Source organism: Lutra lutra, chromosome 10 (assembly GCF_902655055.1).
Source record: "Lutra lutra chromosome 10, mLutLut1.2, whole genome shotgun sequence".
Classification (NCBI taxonomy): domain Eukaryota; kingdom Metazoa; phylum Chordata; class Mammalia; order Carnivora; family Mustelidae; genus Lutra; species Lutra lutra.
In genome coordinates this window covers 45166486-45188709 of record NC_062287.1, presented here as the reverse complement: position 1 = coordinate 45188709, position 22224 = coordinate 45166486, and the positions used below count along the sequence as shown (strand labels likewise).

The following is a 22224-nucleotide window of genomic DNA, read 5'->3' as shown; positions in this document are numbered from 1 at the left end:
TGGGATCATGACCTGAGCCGAAGGCAGCTGCTTAACCAACTGAGCCACCCAGGCGTCCCTGAGCTGCAGTTTTAAGGACAGGTAGGATTTGGGAATAAAGCGACAGGCTAGGAAGAGCTCAATGGGGAGATTCAAGTATTACTCCAGGTACAGGAAGCTACGTGAACAAAGTATGGCTAGAGAGAAAGGGGACTATGATTCGAATAGAAGACAGCATTCATTGAAAGAGGTAACAGAAGATAAGAATTAAAAGCGGAGGCTGGAGGGGCCTGGGTGGCACAGTCAGTTAAGCATCAGGCTCGGTTTTTGGCTCGGGTCATGATCACAGTGTTGTGAGATCAAGCCCCACCGGGTTCCACAATGGGTGGGGAGTCTGCTTAAGATTCTCCCTCTCCTGGGCACCTGTGTGGCTCAGTTAGCTAAGCATCTGCCTTTGACTCAGGCCATGATGTCAGGGTCCTGGGATTCAGCCCCACATCAAGCTCCTTGCTCAGCAGGGAGTCTGCTTTTCCCTCTGTCCTTCCCCGAACTTGTATTCTCTCTCTCTCAAATAAATAAATAAAATCTTTTTTTAAAAGGAGGGGGGGGGGTGCCTAGGTGGCTTAGTGGGTTAAGCCCCTGCCTTTGGCCCAGGTCATGATCCCAGGGTCCTGGCATTGAGCCCCACATCAGGCTCTCTGCTCAGCAGGGAGCCTGCTTTCCCTTCTCTCTCTGCCTGCCTCTCTGCCTACTTGTGATTTCTCTGTCAAATAAATAAATAAGATCTTTAAAAAAAAAAAAAAAAGATTCTCCCTCTCCCTCTATGCCTTCCCCTGCTCATGAGCTCTCTCACTCTCTCTCAAAATCTTAAAAAATAAATAAAAACAAAGGCTGGTATCAGATCGGTGAAGGTCTCAAATGTCAGATTGTCCTTTATGTGGTAGGTAATGGGGAGCATGTGTTGTGTGGGTGTTTACTTTTTCAATCATGCAAATTTAGCATGGTTAGTGACTATAAGCCATAGGGCCAAGACTTTTTCAGTAAACTTGACAACAGCCAATGAAGGCTGGAAGAAGCAGAGGAGGTGAAATATAAATATCATTTGGGAAGAACACCAGGAAGGCAGCAGTAACAACTTGCTTCAGGCAACATGCATGAATCAAAAAAGACTCAAGAGTTCTTCAACAGAGTTAATTTGTGCACCAAACCAAGAATGCTCAGAAAGATAGGCAGGTTAAAGGTAAAAACTAATAACACGGCAGACAATTCAGAGGACATGTCTAGAACTCAGAGGGAGATAAGGAACCAGTGCTCAGGAGAGAGGCTGTGGCTGGAACTAGAAACATGGCAGTTGCCAACCTAGAGTCTCAGCTGGGGGTGGTTGAACTCAGCAAGGGAAAGAATGCAATGAAAAAGCACAGAGGGGCGGGCGGGAAGCACAGAGAGAAAAGCAGATGATATTGTACTTGTCGAGTGAAAAGAGAAAGAGCAGTCAGGTTGGAAAAACAAGACAGTAGTGTGTCACAAAGCTGGGGAAAGAGTTTCAGGGAAGAGGGAGCTGTCTACCTAGCCAAGTCCCGCAAGGAGCAGAGGCAGAGTGGAGCAGAGAAAATAGCCCTAGACTTGGCAATGGGCATGTCACCAGGGACCTTTGCCAATCAAAGACAGGGAGGAACAGAAAACTGTCCCACAGAAAACTGTGTGAGAGCTAAGGCCTCTTGTCACTGTGAAAAAGGAGGTGAGATGAAGTTCTAGAGACTAGAGAAAGTAGTAGAAAGTGGAAAGAGAGTAACAGAAAGAAGAGATGGTTGTGGAGACATGATGTTTGAACAGCAGTGCCATTGGTTATGGTGCTAGGAGTGGCTTCCTGCCCCTTCTCTTTCAATGGGCAGAAAGGAGATGCTCAAGGATAGTCAAAGGTGTTCCTCACAGTCCAAAAGGACAGTGATGATTGTGCAAAGCAGCCACTTCCTCAGCCAGCCATAGTGGATAATGGCAGAATGAAGCGGGATACAAAGGGCAGAACTGCCCTGGACCTTCCAATGGGACACTGGTGTGAAAGTGGTGGAGACTCCATTTTCAGTAACACATGTGTCAACAGAAAAACCTCCCTGTCAGAGGCAGATGGTTCATTTCACTCCAGAATTAATCATTTGCAGGTCACTAAATGTTCCTCTCGAGGAAAAGTGATGTCTCCACTGTTAGAAGCTTACCTGTTGGGTATCCAGGAGCAGGCACAATATTTTTCACCCAACACACAGACCCACTGGTAACCAGCATTTTGGAGAAGCCAAAGACTATACATGGCAAGTCCACAGGTATGCATCTCTTTTGCCTCAAGCCAACAGAACTTGGCTCTCGAGCTTGACAAAGAGTTAGCACTATAAACACATACATACACACACACTGAGAAGTTCTCTTTAGATAGACTACTTCAGTTCAAATCCTGACTCTTCCACTTATTAGCTTTCTGATCTGAGACATCACTTGACCTCTGTGCTTTCTCATCTATAAAATGGGCTTAGCAATAGTACCTATCTCCTAAAGTCATGGTAAGGATTAAATGAGCTAATTTGTGTAAGTGGTCAATAACCGTTAGCTGTTATATCTCATTTGAGTCTCACTATAATTCCATGAAGTAAAGCCAGGTAATCATTAACATCTCTTATTACTAACAAGGACACTGAGGCTCAGAGAAGAAATAACGTGAATAATTTTCACACAGAACAGGACACACGGCAGGATCTTAAAAAGTCTCCTCAACAAGTTACACAAAGCTCTCTTTGATCAGCTTACTACCTACCTCTCTGGCCTCAGCTCCTTCCAGTCTTGCTTTGAACATAAAATTGTGCCCACCACACAATTTCCTGCCCTTCTTAACTTTCTGATCCTTGGTCAGCCATCAATCTCTTCTCAAGTGCTGCGTCTTCCAAGGAGCCCTTGGCACTTGATCCCCCTTCCCTCATGACCCCGCCTCCTTCCTCTGTGCTCATATCTATTAACATCACATTGCATGGTAATCACAGAGGTCTGCCTTCCCCACTGATTTCTGAGCCTAAAACAATTTCTGGCATATGATAAACACTCAGCATTTATTTGTCTAGTGAACTCTTGCCTCAAAATCTGATATTTTTCCCACTAGAGCATACCTCACCTTTCATTAACAAATGTTCACTATTTAGTAATAGTCTAAAAAGAGGAGAAACAAAAACCAACCAATCATACAGTATTTAAATATTAAAACTAACACTAGGTCATTGTAACTAGAAATAGGGAAACACACAAATATAAACATTCAAAGACCTGACCCCTCCCACCCACAGTTCCTCAGCCCTTGTGCCTTTGGTCACAAGGGAAAGAGACTAAACCCAAATCTATCAAAGGATTCTGCCTAGGATCCATTAACCCAGTGAGAAGGACCTGCAGTTGGCCGAAGAAGAAGACAGGTTCAAAGACTCATACCCTAACACTCCCAGGGGGGATGTCTTCAGGAGTTTTTCGTTACATATTGTTCCCTGAGCACCATATGGTCGGCCCAAAACTTGCTTCCAGTTCTTGACTGCTCGGAGAGTGATCCTGGGGAAAACTTAACAGAGAAGGAAAAAGCAAGCTCATCCACTCCATCCTTACTTCCTCAAACACCAAGCAAACCATGGTGCTCAGCTCCATGGTAAGGTCACATGTGTCCCTGCAGAATCTGGCAGCTGGAGCCACATCTCCCCACACCCTTGGTTCCCAGTCACTGTGCAGATCATGTGGGGAAGCAAGTGTCTTTTCTACATCTAGGTATCTCTAGCAACCAAGATGAACCTCCCCAACGGCTCTCCCCAAGGAACTCTGGGCATATATCAGGTTTTCCCTCTGGTCTGGATAAAGCAGACAACACTCAGGAAAACATAAACACAGACCTAGAAACACACAAACACAGTTGTGCATACTTGTGTTTGACCTTACTACTGAAGGAAAAAGGCCACCCAGTTTCTTGCAACTTGCCCATAAATGATCGTTTTGTGGCGCAAGACTCCCTGCTCGTCTACTGAGGAAAACCAGGGACTGCTAACCACAGCGGCACTTGCTGAGCACAAGACATTGAACAAACCACTACCCAAATTCAGCATGCACTCGGTGTCAACTACTCCTTGAATCTTAAAGTCAATTCCAGAGACTTGAAAAAAATATATTAATATCTTTCTGGATCTAAGCCTCAATCATTTGCCAAAAGCATACCTGGTCCTTCACTGAAAAATGGTTAATATGCTTAGCTCCAAAGCAGGGCATATTTATTCTCTTGGAATAATATGGCTCCAAGTGGTCCAGCCCATAAATTAGTATATGGAGTCACTATTTTCCTATACATATATACCTTCCTATTGAAGTCTTGAAATAAATAGCAGCCCCATCTCTACAAGCATCTTTTGCAAAAAGTTTTAAAATATATTTTATCTGTACCCCTAAGTCCAAAGAAATGTGCCTTCAGTCAATCCATCTTCCAGAGCTTGGGCAGTGTTAATCATTTCCATAATTTAGGCTGTTTGTCCTAAAGAGAAATCCAGTTATCTCATTCACAAGATCGAGACACTTTCATTAGTTCCTTGAAGCCTGCATGCAAGGCAAAGGGCAAGTTTATGGCCTGGTTTCACTGTTGGGCTTCCACCCACCATCTGAGCAGTCCCTCCAGCCACAACTTCTCAGCCCTATACGCCAACACCATGGTTTCTCCCCTGGTATCCCATATCCTTCCTGCCTCGGTGCCATCGAACATGAAAGTCCTTGAACCTGTCCTTTCTACCCCATCCCCTTCTCAATCTAGCAAACTCCTCCTGGGCCATGGTTCTACTTCCTCTGTTGCCCACAGCGTTCCCAGGCAGTGCTTTCTGCACAACGAGCTGTATGTATCTCCACTAGAACATTTCCACTGAACCGTAAGCACTCTTTACCTTTGTTGCCCTTATCGTGGGCGTTTTCTTGTTCTTTTTTTAATCCACAGAATCTAGTTGTCAACTTAATGATGAGATAAAAACCATATAAAAGACTGGGGCAAATATCATCAGCTCCTATTTTCTCTAGGGAAATGGAAGCATCTGTAAAATTAAGGGATTTGATGAAATACAGTTGGATAATGGCAAAGTTTGTACAACAGGAACTCTCATGAGCCAACAGAGGCAACCAAGAAGAAAGGAGGAGGAGAAGAGAGAGGGTAGGAAACGGATGCTCAGCAGCCACCCTGTGCAAGACGCCATGTAAGACACTTTAATACATCCATTATCTCATTGATTCCTCAGAGCCACTTCGTGAGAAATGGAAGTCAGACGCAATTTTTTCAGAAAAGGAAACTCAGATTCAGAGGGGGTAAGTTACTTGTTCAATCACACAATTAATAAATGGATCCGAGGTTTAGACTCACAGCTGTCTGACTGCAAAGCCAACTTGATTCCACTACTGTGGCCTCCATAGGGACCATGCACTTCCAGACTCACACTTGCCCAAGGACACAATCCAGAAACACTTGCCTCACTGTAGCCCCTCCCCTACCACCCTGCCAGCAACTACGCTTCACAAGATTCTAGCTTCTGACGTTCCACCTGTGACTGCACCTCACAACCATATGTTACTAACCATCAGAGGGCAACATATCCGCAGGATTCTAGCAAGAACACAGGGATTATATTTGCAGAAAAGTGGGGTATTATGCTAGTTGAAAAACACCTACAGGTGCATGCTATCAGAGTGAAAAAGTATCATATTTAAGTGGTCTGAGTAGGGTTACTGGTACAAAGAATTCTGTCATAAATCTCTACAACACGAAGACCAACTTTGTTTTTACACCAGTTCTTCACATATTCCTTCTCATTTATCAAGTTGTAATACCTCAAAATAAAATGTAATTGGGGTCTTCCAGAAATTAAGCATAAAGAAGTAATTACTTGCCAGTTCTCTAGATCATGTTTCATTTATTCTTGTCCCAGGTAATCCTGCTTTGTAATTGCCAAGTAGGCACCTGACCCCTTAGGCTATGGTATGTTGGGAAAACCAGATTTCTCTCCTGAAAGACTTATATCAAGTCCATCATTACTGTTTCTATGGTAACAGAAATGTTCCCGGTTTCCTAGAACAGTCCCAGTTTCAAATATAATAATCTGTTATGAGCCTCATGCCAAGCAATTTGCTTCAACCCAGCATTGAGTAAATGTGGATCTAACATCCTTGCTCTACAGAAGCCCCCCAAAAGAGGCAGTACTGGCTAGGGGACAGAGCTTGGGCTTCCAGTGAAGGTAAGTAACCAGAATTCAAGTGTTTGTTTTGCCATTCACTAACTGTTCACCTTGGGCAATGTACTTAACTTCTGTGCTTCTATTTCCTCATCAGTAAAATGGGTAATCATCTTCTAGTTCAGAGAACTGTCCTTCCAATTAGATGAGCAAAGGCCTGGCAAGGGACTGACACATAGGACATACTCAGTCGACAGTAAACATTTTTTTTATCACCATATTCTTGCTATTCATAACATCCCTAAAAAGAATGGAAAACAAAGATACAATTTCGTACTTTTTTTTTTTTTTTAGGATTTTATTTATTTACTTGACCGAGATCACAAGTAGGCAGAGAGGCAGGCGGAGAGAGAGGAGGAAGCAGGCTCCCCGCTGAGGAGAGAGCCTGAAGCAGGGCTCAATCCCAGGACCCTGGGATCATGACCTGAGCCCAAGGCAGAGGCTTTAACCCTCTGAGCTACCCAGGCACCCCCAATTTCACACTTCTAAGCAAAGACCATAAATGCTGTGATTTACCTAATGGAAACAGAGCTACTACTTTACTTCCTAAGACATAGCACTTCAGCTACTAAATTACAGCCCAGTACTGATACTGAAATGGGGTGTTAAGTTGCTGACTCATCACTTTGTAACCCAGTCTCACCCCCAGATATTTCCTGCAAGACTTAAACTTAATTACCGCTGTCTCTAGGTCACGAAATTTCCTAAATATCATGCAACAAGCTCATTTTCAAGTATCATCTTGTATGGTCAAAGCATCTGCCAAACTACGTATCCTCATTCTGCATCTAGCACTGTTCTCAGCGTCTTCCTTCCATGAACGACAGAGTGGAATGCTACGAGGGTATAGGCAGACACTCTGTGGGTGAATGTGATGTCCTCATACTTTACAATGAAAGTGACATTTTTGTTTGGAAAGATTATTCTCTGATGATCGAAAGCATGGACTCTAGAGTCAGACTACCGGGGTTCAAATCCCTAGTCGCCCTTTTACTAGCTATGTCATCTTGGGTAACTTATTCAACTTACTGTGCCTTAATTTCATCATTATCAAAGGGGGAAAACAACAGTACTCAAAATAGTATCGATAAGAGACCACTCTCAGGATTAAATAAATGGACTTAGGTACAGTACTTAGAACAGTGCCTAGTACATAGTGACGGCGCAGACATCATCATCATCATTTACTTGCCTCACGGGGTTTTAAAAAAGCAATCTGAAGCAACGAGATATAATGAAATATTATATTAGCAATAAAGGACATACCAGAATTTCGAACATGCCAAAAATACTTTTGAAATGACTTTTGAGGAAGATGAGTCCTACCTAACCCATTACTGACCCCAGGGGCTGTCAGTGCAGTAGACAAGTAACATTTGCCCCTGAATGCTTGACGTTTCAACTATTCACAAGGCGCCTCGAATACATGTCACAGAGAAACTGTAGTTATATCAAAAATGGCTCCAGCAGGGCGCCTGGGTGGCTCAGTGGGTTAAAGCCGCTGCCTTTGGCTCAGGTCATGATCCCAGGGTCCTGTGATGGAGCCCCGCATCGGGCTTTCTGCTCAGCAGGGAGCCTGCTTCCTCCTCTCTCTCTCTGCCTGCCTCTCTGCCTACTTGGGATCTCTGTCTGTCCAATAAATAAATAAAATATTTTTTTAAAAATGGCACCAGACAGGTATGAGGTGGTGAGTCCTTAATTGATGAGTCTTTGACCAAACACCCAGCAACAGTATCTCAAGACGTTTTTGCTGGTTTCGTTGATTCAGTGTGACCTCATTTAATGCTCAGAGCAACTTTATGAGGCAGGTGTGATCATTCCCATTTTAGACACACTGGAGAAATGAAATGCCATGGTGACAGCCGCAGGCTTGGGGTAGCAGAGGTCTCAGGAGGCACACTGTGGCCAAGTAAGCCTGAAACAACCTGAGAACCACTCTAACAAGAGTCCAAGAATTAAACTGAAAACCCAGACCCCCAACTCCTAAAACCCAAATGACTAGTCTAAAACAAGCAATGGTAAAGAATCTTCCCTAATAAATCTAACATGCCAAAGTCCAGTCTTTCTCCCAGGGCAGATTGCTGGTGGAAGGGGCGGGAGTGGGGCAGGCACAGAACTGACTGAGCCACATGGCTTGGCCTGGGATCCAGCCCCTGCCCTCAACCTCGAAGCCCTGTGTTTTAATCAGCTGACTCAGTCAGTGGCAGGAGAGCCCAGGCGCCTGTGGCCGTGAGTAATGGTGGCACAAAACACATCTGTCTAATCAGAAGCTGATGGCATCTGTTCTGTCAAGACTTAGGGCAAAAGAATGCTTCTGCAAGGGAAAAAAGAAATGTCTAGTCACCCAGAAGTTGAACAATGCCAGTCTTTCTCCCTCTGACTTGGAACGCAAATTTGTGGAACTGGTTACTGGGTCTTATACTCCTACCCCTCAAGTATTTCTTGGTGCTTTTACAGAAAGAAGACTTATGTAAAAATAATAAACCAAGTCCATTTCTATTAGAAGTAGCTGTGAAGTGTCTAAAAAGTGTGGCATTAGGAAAGACTTTATTTTGGCCTTTAAAAAAAAATCTTGTTATTATGCAGGATAATGCATAGGAAAGTGTTTTTGTAAGTTGAAAGTACACATTTCACATATATAAAGACATCACTGCAACTACCTGACAGTCACCGTACCATATTTCGGCAAAAATTTCATTACAGAAGAATCATTCATTCTTTCATTTGTTCATTTAGTAATTCATTAAAAATACTTTACTAAGTTCCCATCAAGTGTTAGGCAATGTAGATGCAGAATGAAACCAGCCTGTCCAAGTCTGTGGGAGCTCAGTCTTTTCCCCAATTGGTCTTTTCAACTCCATCATATTCCAACCACACCCGGTACTCTCTGCTCCCTCCTGTCTCTCTCCCTCTCCCTCCTCCTTCCCTGTATCTCCCTCTCCTTGAGTTCTGAGACATTCAGGAGTGTGCTTCTCCCACATTCTGCAGAAGTCACAGCACAAGGCCAAGTACCCAGTATGTAGTGACACACATAGCCTCATAACCAGAAATAACCTTTTACTATACACTTCTGTCAACCAATCTTCCCCAAAGTTGCCGAAAGCACTTCTCCCTCCCCCAAATCTAAGAAGGTTCTAGATTAATAGTAACAAAGAGATGAGCAGAAACAATTCTTCTCTCAGTGACCTATGGTCATGTGTTTTGGGTGAGGGTGTCACCAGGGGAGACGCTTAGAATATTATAAGGGGCATTAAAAGCTGGAAGCAACAGGAAGTGGAAACATTTTCCCCACATGTGATTTATCTGATGTGGTAATTCTCTACCAAAGTTCTATCTGGGCAGATGTAGATGAAAAAACAACCAGGATCATAGATTTTTAAGACTCAAAGTTCCCTCCCCTGGTCCTAATCCCTTACTTTACAAAGTAACCAAGGCTCAAGGAGAAGGCATAACTAAGATTACACAGCTTGTCTTTGGGACAGGAAAAGAAGCAGAGAAGCCTGCCTCCCAATACAGGGACCCTTCCAGAACTGCCAGGAGCTGAGTGCTTGCATGCCCCGGAGCAGCCCTTGAGGCAGTGGCTTCCGTGTTCAGCCACGCCCCTACGGGCACACCACCTTTCCAGTTACTCTCCCTGTTTCTTCCTTGTACACCTCTGCCCTTGCTTAAGGCAACTAGAGACAGCCCTGGGACCCTAGGATTCTCTGTGCCAATGAAGAGCTCTCATGAATGGCAAGCCTGCTTTTTATTCTGTGAGATGGGACTATTTCCTGTCCTTTTCTTCAGTTTAGAACTGTGATGATGATCAAGGAGATGCTAGCCAACAAGGTAATCATATTCTTTGAAGAAAACTTAGAGTAGGAATCCAATAGAGCATTTGCACTGTAGTTAAGTCCTACGGAAATGTTAAGCCCATGAGTTGGATTCCAGCATTTTATAAAGACCTCTAATACTTTTGATCTTTCTACATTTAAACATCTTTTTTTTTTAAATAGCATATACACTTGCGCACAATTCAAGTAATAATCACACCTGACCCTTGGTCCTTGAAAGTGACTCTGGTAGGTGAAGATAGAGCAGGTGTCATTATCCCCCATTTACAGAAGGGAAAACCGGTTCAGAGAAGCTACCTGGTTACCCAAAGCACACGGGTAATAAAATGCATTGCGGAAGCAATGATCTTATCAAAGGCTCCTTCTTGCACAGCTTAGTTTTGGAGTTTTCTGCTCACATTTTGCACTTCAGCAACACTGAAGAGCTACCTTTTCGGTTACATTTAAGACATTTGAGACACTTGAGACACATGAGTCATTTCACAAGAAACACAGCTTGATCCTGAAGGCCAGCAACAGCCCCAAGGCAGGCACTTCCCTCTGCTGGAAACTCCAAGACACCAGGGAATTAACTACGGGGCGGGGTAGACTTTGGGATTTACAAACAAGATTAACCTTATGATGACTTTAAATATTTTTTATAAGTTCTTTTTTTTAAGATTTTATCTATTTGTCAGAAAGAGAGAAAAAGCACAAGCAGGAGGAGGCAGGCAAAAGGGAGAAGCAGGTTTCCAGGAGCCCAATATGGGACTCAATCCCAGAACCCTGAGATCACGACTGGAGCTGAAAGCAGATCCTTAACTGACTGAGCCACCCAGGGGGTTTGAGATGACTTTTTTTTTTTTTAAGTTTACTTATTTATTTATTTATTTATTAGCAATCTCTACACCCAACATAGGGCTCAACCTCACAACCCCAAGATCAAGAGTTACCTGCTCTTCTGACTGAGCCAGCCAGGTGCCCCATCATTAGTTCTTTTTTTTTTTTTTTTTTTTTTTTTTTTTTGTATTCATATAGATACAGAGAAAAAGATCTGGAAGGCTAGCTCCCAAGGTTTGCCTTGGGTATTTCTGAGTATGGATCTATTATTATTATTATTATTCTGTATTTTGTCTTTTTCTACAATGAATATATATATATGTACACACACACACCACTGGTAATAAGAAAACAAATAATGATCTCATCACTTGTATGTGTAATCTAAAAAGAGCTGAACTCACAGAACCAGGGAATAGAATGGTGGTTTCCAGAGACCAGGGAGTGGGAGAAATGGGGAGATGTTGGTCAAAGGGTACAAACTTCCAGTTAAAAGATGACTTAAGTTCTAAGGATATAATATAAAACATGGTGACTGTAGCTAGCAACACTATATATATACATTTAAAATTTGCTAAGAGAGTAACTTAAATGTTCTCACTGCAAAGAAAAAATAGTAGCAATATATACACATATGAAACCATCATGGACTTATAAAATGTTATATTCCATTTATATCTTAATAAAGCTGGTGGGGGGATCAAACAATAAAGAACTTTTTATTTTTAAAACACACTCTTCATTTGGATAAATAGGAAAGGAGTTGTCTCCACAAGGGGTTGGGAAGCTCTATTACAGAAAACTATGTGCATAAAAAATGTAAATAGTACCCAAACCCCCAGACCAGTATCTTTGCCCTACTTCTCCATTTGGATACTGTCAGCCCCCAAGAATAGGAAACAATATGTTAGGACACCAATTTTACACAAATATTTTAGGGGAAAAATTTGTTTTATATATTGAAACCAAGTTCAACATATGAAATTGCATGGAAAAAAATCACATAAATTCTTAAAATAATTTTAAGCTTGCTGGGGTCAATCTGAACTATACCCTGACCCCTTGTCAGTTTCATTATTGGAGATTCTTCTACAGAGATGTTTGGGAAGCCCTAAGGCAAACACTACCATCTTATGTACCTTCTTTTTTGGGAGAGACCAAGTAACTTTTCCTGTCAGTCCAAAAAAAAAAAAAAAAATCTTTTTTTTTTTCATCTATAATAACTTTAAAATTCTTTATAAAACAGGTGGCAGGAAACATATTACCAGGGAAATCTGGAAGCCCACAGGGGCATAGCTCACTCTGCCTCCCTTACCTAGAGGGGAGAACTGCCTGGCCTGGCACCCTGGGATCTGAGGATGGTGAGGCCCAGGCTGCCCCATTTCGACAGGACAGCAGACCACTCTGCACAAGGTGCTAATTCATTCATTCCACAAATGTTTATTGAGCAAAGCCTGAGAAAGGCCTCTTAGGGGACAGTGGGATCATTCACAAGCCAACGGTCATGTCTAACGGATCAGATGTGGACAATCAATCTTTTATTAGACCTCAAACCACCTCTAGGATAAAGCAAACAGGGCTCCTGCCCCACCCACTTACTAGCAGCTGGGGGGAATCAGGCAGGCATTCTGGAAAAGGACTGCTGTTTGAGAGAGGCCAAGGCAGTCACTTATCCCCACCAGAATGACTGAAACTCCTGCACCATAAATGGCGTGACTCCTCTAAAACGCTTTAAACAGTGTCTGGTACCTACTGAGAGCTCAGTAATAGTCCTTTTTGCTGTTAAAATTCCAACTTGCCCTTACTCAAGCAGCACCAGAAAAGGTGGGAAAAAACACAGGTTTTAGAATCAGAGAGACTAGATTTGAATCCCAGCTATGTTGCTTACTAGCTATGTGACTAAGGGAAGCAAACTTTCTGGGCCTCAGTTTCTCATTTGTAAAATGGGGTAAATGTCAGTATACCTCTCCTCATGTGGCTTTGTGAGAACTAAAGACATATGATATGCAAAGAAGAATGGCCCATAAATGACAGTCAGTATTGTCATTGCCCTGCCTCCTTCCCTACCACTCTGGGCAGGTCCTGGCATCTGATTTCATCCAGATGCCACGCTAAGGGGACAGAAGGACTACAGGGGTAAAGGGAAGGGAGGGAGCACCTGGAGACCTTCCACAGTACCCCCCCAACCACACACACACACACCCTATCAAAGTCCTCAACTCCTTTCAATCATCCTCTGGCTGCTACTTCCAACTGACAGCTGGGGCCACCATTCCCTCACTGGGAATGACTGCCAAGAAGGGAAGCTGGACAGCAATTTGAATCCATCCCACCTTCCCATGTCGGTCTGTGTCCAGCCCACTGGGCTTCCTCTGCACATCCCTGCCAGGCTGCATGGGTCAGGAGGCTGACCGTCTGTTCTTCCAGGCTTCCATCTCAACCCAGAGCCCAAAACTCTAGAGGCCGCTGGTCACAAACCAGCACTAAATGAAAATGAGGACTTTGCATTCGGACAGAAAATGGAGCCCCTCAAAGTCCAAGGGGATTTATAAATGCAGGAGGGGGGAAAGGGAAGAGGGAGGAAACAGGATGGGTGCGGAGAAAGAGGCCCACTGTTGATGGAGCCCTGGTTGCTGATCCTGGAGGATGATAAATCCTGTGATTTAGAACTCACGACGGGACCAGGTCTGGGTGTGGGAACATAATTCCAAAACAAAAACTGCTTGTTTTCAAGTAAAAATCATCGGTCCCCAAGTTCCCCTTCCCAGCACCCCACCTGTAGATAGGTCCTAACGCCGTACTTGACGTCACCTGAGCAATCTGGGGGCAGTACCTCTGCGGCAAGGTCCCTCCAACAGCCAGCCCAAAGCCCAGGATCAGTCCTCAAAAGCCCCAAGAAACGCGACAGACCAGCAGAACCCCCGCCTACCCGGTACCTCGGTTTCCTGAAGCCTCGGCTCCCTGGGCAGCGGAGCTGGCTCTTACAGGCGGGGTTTTGAAGGAGGGAGCTTGCCGGGTGCCGAAACGCTCCTCGCGTTTTAGAACTCAGAACACTACAAAGCATCGTCAACAGCAACACCTTCCTCATTTACGAGAGACCCGGAGAGGGCAAGAAAGTTGGCCGAGTGGGCAGAGAAATCGAGACTGGAACACCGCTGCTGTCAGTCGCAGCCGGGCAGGGAGAGCTTCTCGCCACCTCCCGCGTCCCCAGGTCCGCAGACCCAGCGGAGTGGTGCAAACCCCGAAACCCGCGGCGCGGCGCGTTACCTTCCTCCAGACCCGGCTCGGCGAGCCTCCTCTCCCAAGAAAGCGCGCGGGGCGCTCTGGCCCGCACCGGTCCAGGTGTTGCCCCACCGCTGTCAGCGCCGGGCTGCGGGCGCAGGCTCCCCCCTGCGGGCGGCGGGCGGGCACGCAGGGGCGGTTCCCGGGAGCGCAGACCAATGGCGTGGCGCCAGTGCCTCGCCCCGCCCCGCCCCCGGCGCCCGGGCGCTCCCGCCCGCTCCCCAGCCCTTCTCCCACTGCCCTGAGCCCCTCCTGTTTCTTCGCTCCCGCCTTGGCCCACCCCGCCCGGGGCCTCCTCAAGGGCACCTTGTCCTCAACTTTTTTCACCGTGCAGAGAAAGAGTTCAGCAGTTACTTTTTGACCACTGTGCGTTAGGATTCCCTGAACCCCAAAAAGGTGGCGGGCAAGGAACCCTCCGTTCAGAGAACGAGGTCAGCCACCGGGAAAGGGGGTGGGATCAAGATGCTTTAACCGCTCGAATGTGTAAAATAGGTAAAAATACTTCACAAGTTGTTAAGAAGACTAATTGAAGTGGTGCTTTAAAAGTACCCCATAATACCTAGATAGGTTGTGAGCCCTGTTTCCTGCCTGAGCCACCCCATGGGTGTGCAGTGAGGACAGGCTCGCTCCGGGAAGGTGCTGGAAGGCATTACACCAGGGCCAATTAAAAAATGTTACCGATGGTGGGGCCAGCTCAAGCAAACTTCTGGAAGAGGCAAACCTTAAGGCCTTCTTTTTTCTCCTCATCTCCCCCGTTTGTGTTGCCCATCCAACTGAGGGTGGCCCAGGTTCGCCTTCTGTGCTTCCAAAAATCGTCCTTCTCTCAAACTTGCAAGTGCTGATCCCCAAGGACTTCATTCAGTGCTGGGTGCTGGGATGCTCACCTGGCCCGGGAATCCTTGCGCTGCCTTATGTGTGTATTCTGGCTTTCAACCAAGCTTTGAGAGTCTCCTCTGCCCCTGTGGTGGGGTGGGGGTGGGGGGGCACTGGGGATGCAAAAGAGGAATAGCCACTCCTCGTGCCTTTGAGGAGACATATTTGCAAATAATTTCAATTTAGTATAATAACAGCTAGAATAGGTGTGCCGAGTGTTGTAGCGTCACAAACCCTGGGGGAGGAGGGCAAGTTTAAATACAGATGTGAGCAAGGTAAGTCTTGAAGGAAGGCTGTAAGTTAGATGGAAGGGCTGCAGAGAAGCAGGCAAGCACATCAGATGCCTGTTCTATGTTGCACAGGGTGTGTGACGGTGAGGCAGAGAGGCGGCTAAAGAGGTTAGATGCAGAAGCAGGACCGTGCTGTTGGTGAGGGCGGTGGGTGAATGATTTTACGCAGTGGAGTAGTCTGACCTCATTTGTCTGATACCTGGCTTCCAGTGTTGTTTGTGTCTGCCTTAGTTATCTCCTTCCTGCCCATCTCCAACGGAGAAGGAAGGCCCTAGATCTGCCCACCTTTGAGGGCCCTGTGTTCTTGGTACAAGGCTTTAAAGGAACTCAGTTCTCCCTATTCTAAGTGTCACCCCTCCCAGAAGAGAAACAGCAACGCCTGCTAGGGAGGGTGTAGGGAGTCTCCCTTCAGGATCTGCACAAGACAGGTGGGGGAGAAATTTTGAGGGAGAATCTTGCTGGGCCCCTCATTGCAAAAGTCAGAAAGCTCAGAGGTTAAAAGCAAGAGCCCTGACGTTAGATGGCAAAAATTCTAATACTGCCCCCTCTCCCCACTTCCTACAGGACCTTCAGCCAGTAGCTTAACCTCTCTGTGCCTCACTTCGCTCATTTGTAAAAGAGATGGTGACAATTCTCCTCTCTGAGGTACTGTGCAGGTTAAAATGAGAAAGTGCATATGTATAGCAGAGTTCCTTACACAGAGGAAGTACTGAATAAATCTTAGTTAACATGATCCTATCAAGTCAGTGGGACCTTGTTTCTTTCTTTTTTTTTTTTTTAAGATTTTTATTTATTTGACAGAATGAGAGAGATCACAAGCAGGCTGAGAGACAGCGGGAAAGCAGGCTCCCTGCTGAGTGGAGAGCCGGATGCCGGGCTCAATCGGAGGACCCTGAGATCATGACCTGAGCAGAAGGCAGAGGCTTAACCCACTGAGCCACCCAGGTACCCCAGAAGCTTGTTTCTCTTAACCCGTTGAGTAGATTGTCATTCTTCAAAATAGTTTGCATGTAAGTGACATGCAAATTGCACAAAAATTCTGTTGATATTGAAGGAGAAAACCAAGGGTATAGGGATAATGCAGTACAGGGTTTAGTGTACAGATGCTGTGTGCCTGGACTCCACCGCTGAACTAGCCAGTTGACTTGGGACAAGTCACTTGACCTCTGTAGGCCTCTGTTCCTCTTAATAAAATGGAAATATAGTTGGTCTTTGAACATCATGGGTTTGAACTGCACAGGTTCACTAATACATGGATTTTTTTTTATAAATACAGTATTAGTATAGATAAATGTATTTTCTCTTCCTTACAATTTTCCCATTAACATTTTCTTTTCTCTAGCTTACTTTACAGTAAGAATACAGTATACAATACATGTACGAAATGTGTGTGAAACCACCATTTATGTTATTGGAAAGGCTTTCAGTCAATAGAGACTATTAGTAATTAAGTCTGGGAGGAGTCAAAAGTTACAGGTGGATTTTTGACTCTGCAGAGAGGAGTGGGGAGTATAAGTGCCTTAATCCCTGAGTCTTTCAAGGGTCAACTGGTCAACTGTAGTCATATTACCCGCCCCATGTAAGGGACATGCTGCAATATACAAAACACATTGCCTGGCCCAAGGTAAGACCTCAATAAATGTCAGCTAACAGTAGGATCATAGTTAGAAGAACGGTCTTATACACTTGGGAAAGGGAGAAATAATCTAATAGTAATGCACTGGAAGGGGAAAATGTAATCCCAGAAAAAAACAAAACCTGAATGGAAAGATTAATGCTGGATCTGTGAAAACTGGGACAGAAGTAGAAGTGAGCTTAGAAACATGCAGGTGGACCACTGGTCTGGAAGAGTTGTCTAGCTGGACGTGGGGTGTTTAAATCTGGAACCCTGGTCTTGTTCATTTTTCAACTCTATCAACCTGAACTAAAAAAGAGTTCTGTTTGCCAAGGTGTGTATGACTGCTCACTCCTGGAACAGTGAAAACCCATTAGACTGGTGCTTTCACTTAAGACTCTGGGATTTAACCTCTAGTACCCCGCAGCTGTGACTTTGTAGAGTCTCGGGCACATCACCCAAGTCGTTTGGTTTTACCAGCCAGTTAGCAGGTGAGTATTTATTTGTGGGACGCTAAGTGTGGTTCCCGCAGGCTTGAAATATCCTCCCCTCTATTTGAGAACCAAGGATCCTTCTCTTGCATCAGGGCGTAGGACAAATGTCATGTTTTGCCTTCCTAGGTTGAATGAATTAATCCTCTGGAACTCCCATGGTATAGTTCTTAAGACTTTTCTTGGCTTTGATTTCATTTTCTTTCTTGGCATTTCATTTTTCTTGGCAATGATTTCATTTTCTTTCATCACAGGATGCCACTCACCACCAGCTTTAATACTCACCCAATGCAGGGCTACCCCTTTTCTCTCTGTATTTTTTCTTACTACCTCCATCCTTCCCCTGGCACCATCTCTACCACAAATGCCTTGCACACTACAGGCACTCAGTAAATGCTTGTTCAATCACATTGTGGGTCGGTTTCCCATAGTAGATAACTTACAAAGAGCAGCACTGTTGCCACCATGGAAAAGTCAAAAAACAAAAACAAAAACAACTTCCTGTGGAGACATGACTTTATCCTTAAGCTATGTGGATTTATAACTTCTTACCCACCAAAAACTGAAGATACTGCTGAAATGCTGTACAATTACATCTAGTGTGGTAATGTGGTTAGATGACACAGAGCAGTAGGTATCAAATATACGGCATTTAGAACACAATTCAGTCATGGTACTGGGTCACCAAAGCAGGAATTTGGTTTTTTAAATAATTTGCAGATACTGAATATCTTTTTAACTTTTGGAAGTGCAAAACTTTGGCCTTGAATCAAATTGTGTTAGGGATCTCTCCACAGTCTTTAATAATGCCCTGCCTTTCTACAGGGCTTCGTATTTTTCAAAACCCTTTCACTTTAATTATCTTGTTTGATCTTCCCATCAACTCTATGATGTAGGAAGGGCTGCTTTTATTAGAATCTGCATTTTACCGATGAAGATAGGAGGGGCTTGAGAGGATCAGGCACTGAGTCCAGGCCAAATGGCAAGCTAGGGCAAACTCAAGGATGTACTAAATCAGCAAGATTTCTGATATCCATGAAAAATTTTGACATCATTATTTATGGCCTTTAGGAGCAGTAATCTTATGAAGACACATCTTCATTTATATTCACATATATACATTTTCATGCAGAGTACCTTTTACAAAGTGAGGAAAAACCTTTGTAGTGATCATCTCCCTCAGATACCTATGTGTAATAATTGTGATTTATTCCTTCAGTGCCTTTCATCTGCACATATCAATATGCATTCCAACATTAATTATTCTTTTTTAAAAACCTCTAGGTTTACTGTCAGTATTTTTAAACAAATTTTCTTATTGTAATGTTTAAAGAAAGAACAAAGGTTACTTCCAAAAATAGAAGACCTCTATTTACATGAGATTCCTAGAATAGTCAAAAACAAAGAGACAGAAAGTAGGGTTTACCAGGGGCTGCAGAAAGGGGGTGATGGGGTTAGTGGGGGAGTTACTGGGTACAGAGTTTCACTGTGGGATGTTGGAAAAGTCCTGGAGTTGTATGATAGGGATGGTTGCAGAACAATGTGAACGGCACATTTCAAAATGGTTAAAGTGGAAAATCTTATGTTGTGAATACTTTATCATAATAAAAGTGTAGGGACGCCTGGGAGGCTCAGTCGGTTAACCGGTTAACCACCTACCTTCGGCTCAGGTCATGATCCCAGCTTCCTGGAATCAAGTCCTACATCCGGCTCCCTGCTCAGTGGGGAGCCTGCTTTTCCCTCTGCCTGCTTCTCCCTCTACTTGTGCTCTATCTCTCTCTCTGACAAATAAATATATAATCTTGTAAAAAAAAAAAAAAAGTAGAAGACCATCTGGTTTTATTAATAAGATTCCCTCTAGTAGAAGAAGGCTAGTTATAATGTAACTCATGGCCTTTTTTGTTTTACTTTGTCTTTCGGAAATTTACCATACCTAAGAGCCCCTTTACACTTGCTTCAGAAGAAAAGATAGTGGTCTGGAGGGAGTCCTACCAACTTTTTTTTTTTTAAGATTTTATTTATTTGTCAGAGAAAGAAAGAGAGAGAGAGTGCCCAAGCAGGCAGAGCGGCAGGCAGAGGCAGAGAGAGAAGCAGGCTCCCCACTGAGCAAGGAGCCCTAAGTGGGACTTGATCCCAGGACCCTGGGATCATGACCTGAGATGAAGGCAGCTGCTTAACTGACTGAGCCACCCAGATGTCCCCAACCTTTTTTTTTAAACATCCAAAATGGGGTTAAGGTTTGTGTGATAACGTTAGATCCTAGTAGATTATCAGAGCTCCTGTTAGTCAAGCGCCTCCTACCTGCTGTATTGACCAAATGTTTTTTCCTATTATTTCCTGTAATCGTGGGACAGCTCTAAGTGGTAACAGATGGGAAACCAAGTTATACGAAGACTAGGTTACTTACATCTTCCCAAAAGGCTGTCAAAACTCTGGAATTGACTTCCCAGGGTGTAGCAGAATCCCCTTATAAGGTACAGTGGTCTTCATTATGCAGGGCAGTCTCAAGTATTCCTTGAAACATTACTACTTCCTCTGGGCTGTAATTATTGTTACCTTCTCTTTACAGAATTATGGTGTTCTATGTGCTGTCCAAAATGGAAGCCACTAGCCATATGTGGCTATTGAGCATTAGAAATGTAGCTAGTCTGGATTGAGATGTACTATGAGTGTGAAACACCCACTAAAAAAAAAGAAAGAAAGAAAGAAAAAGGAAAAAAAAGGAAAGTGAAATATCTCAAAAACAATTTCTGTATTGATTACATGTTGAAAAATAATATTTTGGACATAATTAAGTACAATATAGTATCAAAATTAATTTCATCTGTTTCTTTTTATTTTCTTTTAGTGTGGCTACTAGAACATTTTAAATTAAATATGTGGCTTTCATTATATTTCTACAGGACAAGGCAGCTCAAGGCTGCCTGAGTCACTTTCTTTACCTCAGTTTCCCCCTTGGAAGAAGGGGCAGATAACTTTTGAGTTACTACATACAGGAGAGGAGACACATATGGATAGACCCTGCCTTTGTATTCATCACTTATTTTCAAAGCACAGTAATTGCAAAATGTTGTCAGTACTACTGAGTGGCATTTTTTTAAAATTTTATTTATTTATTTGACAGAAAGAGAGATCACAAGTAGGCAGAGAGGCAGGCAGAGGGAGGAGGAAGGAGGCTCCCTGCTGAGCAGAGAACCCGATGTGGGGCTCAATCCCAGGACCCTGAGATCATGACCTGAGCTGATCCAGGTGCCCCCTGAGTGGCATTTTTATCCCCTATTCCTTTTTCAGGCACAGAGGAATCTTTTTTTTTTTTTTTTAAAGATTTTGTTTATTTATTTATTAGACAGAGATCACAAGTAGGCAGAGAGGCAGGCAGAGAGAGAGGAGGAAGCAGGCTCCCCACTGAGCAGAGAGCCCGATGCGGGGCTCGATCCCAGGACCCTGGGATCATGACCTGAGCCGAAGGCAGAGGCTTTAACCCACTGAGCCACCCAGGCGCCCCTAGGCACAGAGGAATCTTGATTAACCATACACTTCAAGAATGGAATGCCTGGTAAAAATAAAACATAATCTTGTTCTATCCCTTATTTATTCAGTTATTCATTCATGTATTCATTCCATATTACAAATATTTATTGAGTGACACATTATGTACATGGTACACGCTACGAGAAATTCAGAGATGAACCAGATTAGTGTCCACTGCTGATTCTCTTTCAAAGGGGTATTAGTTTATTTCCTTGTTTTTTATGCTGACATCACAGGCAGCCCGATATAATGAAAACTATGTTCCCTGGCCCAGGGGACATAAGACCCACAGTCTAGTCCTGGTTTTATGAGTTTTGTGATATAAGCAGGTGTTTTCTAATGTAACTCACTCACAAAATTAGAAAGGATAAAAATATCTACTTTGCCTGTTGCAAAAATAAAATAATGGAAATGATAATCTACAAAATGCTATTTCTGACTTATTAGATGACACTGTATCAGAAGTCAGAAGATTTGGTTTCCCTTTTGGACCCTACTAGCAAAATACACTGTAGCTTTAACCTCTCATGCCTTGGTGTCCTTTTCTCTAAAATTAAGAGGTTGGGGACCTGGTTGGCTTAGTCAGAAGAGCATGGGACTCTTGACCTCAGAGTCATGAGTTTGAGCCCCACGCTGGGTGTAGAGATTACTAAAAAAGATAAGTAAACTTAAAAATAAAATGTAGTTAAGTGGTTAGTGCACATAGATTTCAAGATCTCTTCCAGCTGAAAATTCCAGGTTTTAGGAATGATTTTATGATTTTAAAGTAATCATTCTCTGAAGATCAGAGATTTCAGTTTACTAGAGTCATAATTATAACCATTTTCTAGCCATAGATCTTCAAAGATTTAAGTGTATGGAACACGGGAAGCTTCTCTGGGAATCATGCTCATTTGTTTGCAGAAGAATTTCTGCATTGGCTTATTTCACAGGGTGTTTTACCCTCTGCATTTTAAAAAACCAGATAGAAGAGTAAAAAAATGTAAAGAAATGAAAACAACTGTTTGGTGGGTAGCAAACCACTCTAAAACACAGTGTTGAAAACAACAATTTATTACTTCTCCTGATTCTGTGTGTTGGTGGTTCTGCTGCTTCTCACTCACTGGCTGAGGCTCCTTATGCCACTGCATTCAGCCAAGTGCTCAGCTGAGGCTGGAACATCGGAGATGGCCCCTCATCCTCCAGGGCTGTGGTCCACGTGACCTCCCTGCATTCGGCAATCAAGTACGGACTCCTTCCACG

The 22224-nt window shown here is 43.9% G+C and overlaps 1 protein-coding gene across 17 annotated transcripts in view; it reads right to left on the bottom strand.

Annotated features, from left to right (window-relative positions):
• Positions 1-14283, bottom strand: part of SYTL2 (synaptotagmin like 2) — a 117339-nt gene extending 103056 nt beyond the window's left edge. For all 17 annotated transcript variants that reach the window (XM_047690930.1, XM_047690929.1, XM_047690932.1 and 14 more), the window contains exon 1: positions 14168-14283. The gene's annotated coding sequence lies outside the window, so the exon portion shown is untranslated. The remainder of the gene's footprint in view (positions 1-14167) is intronic.
• Positions 14284-22224: the final 7941 nt, after the last annotated feature.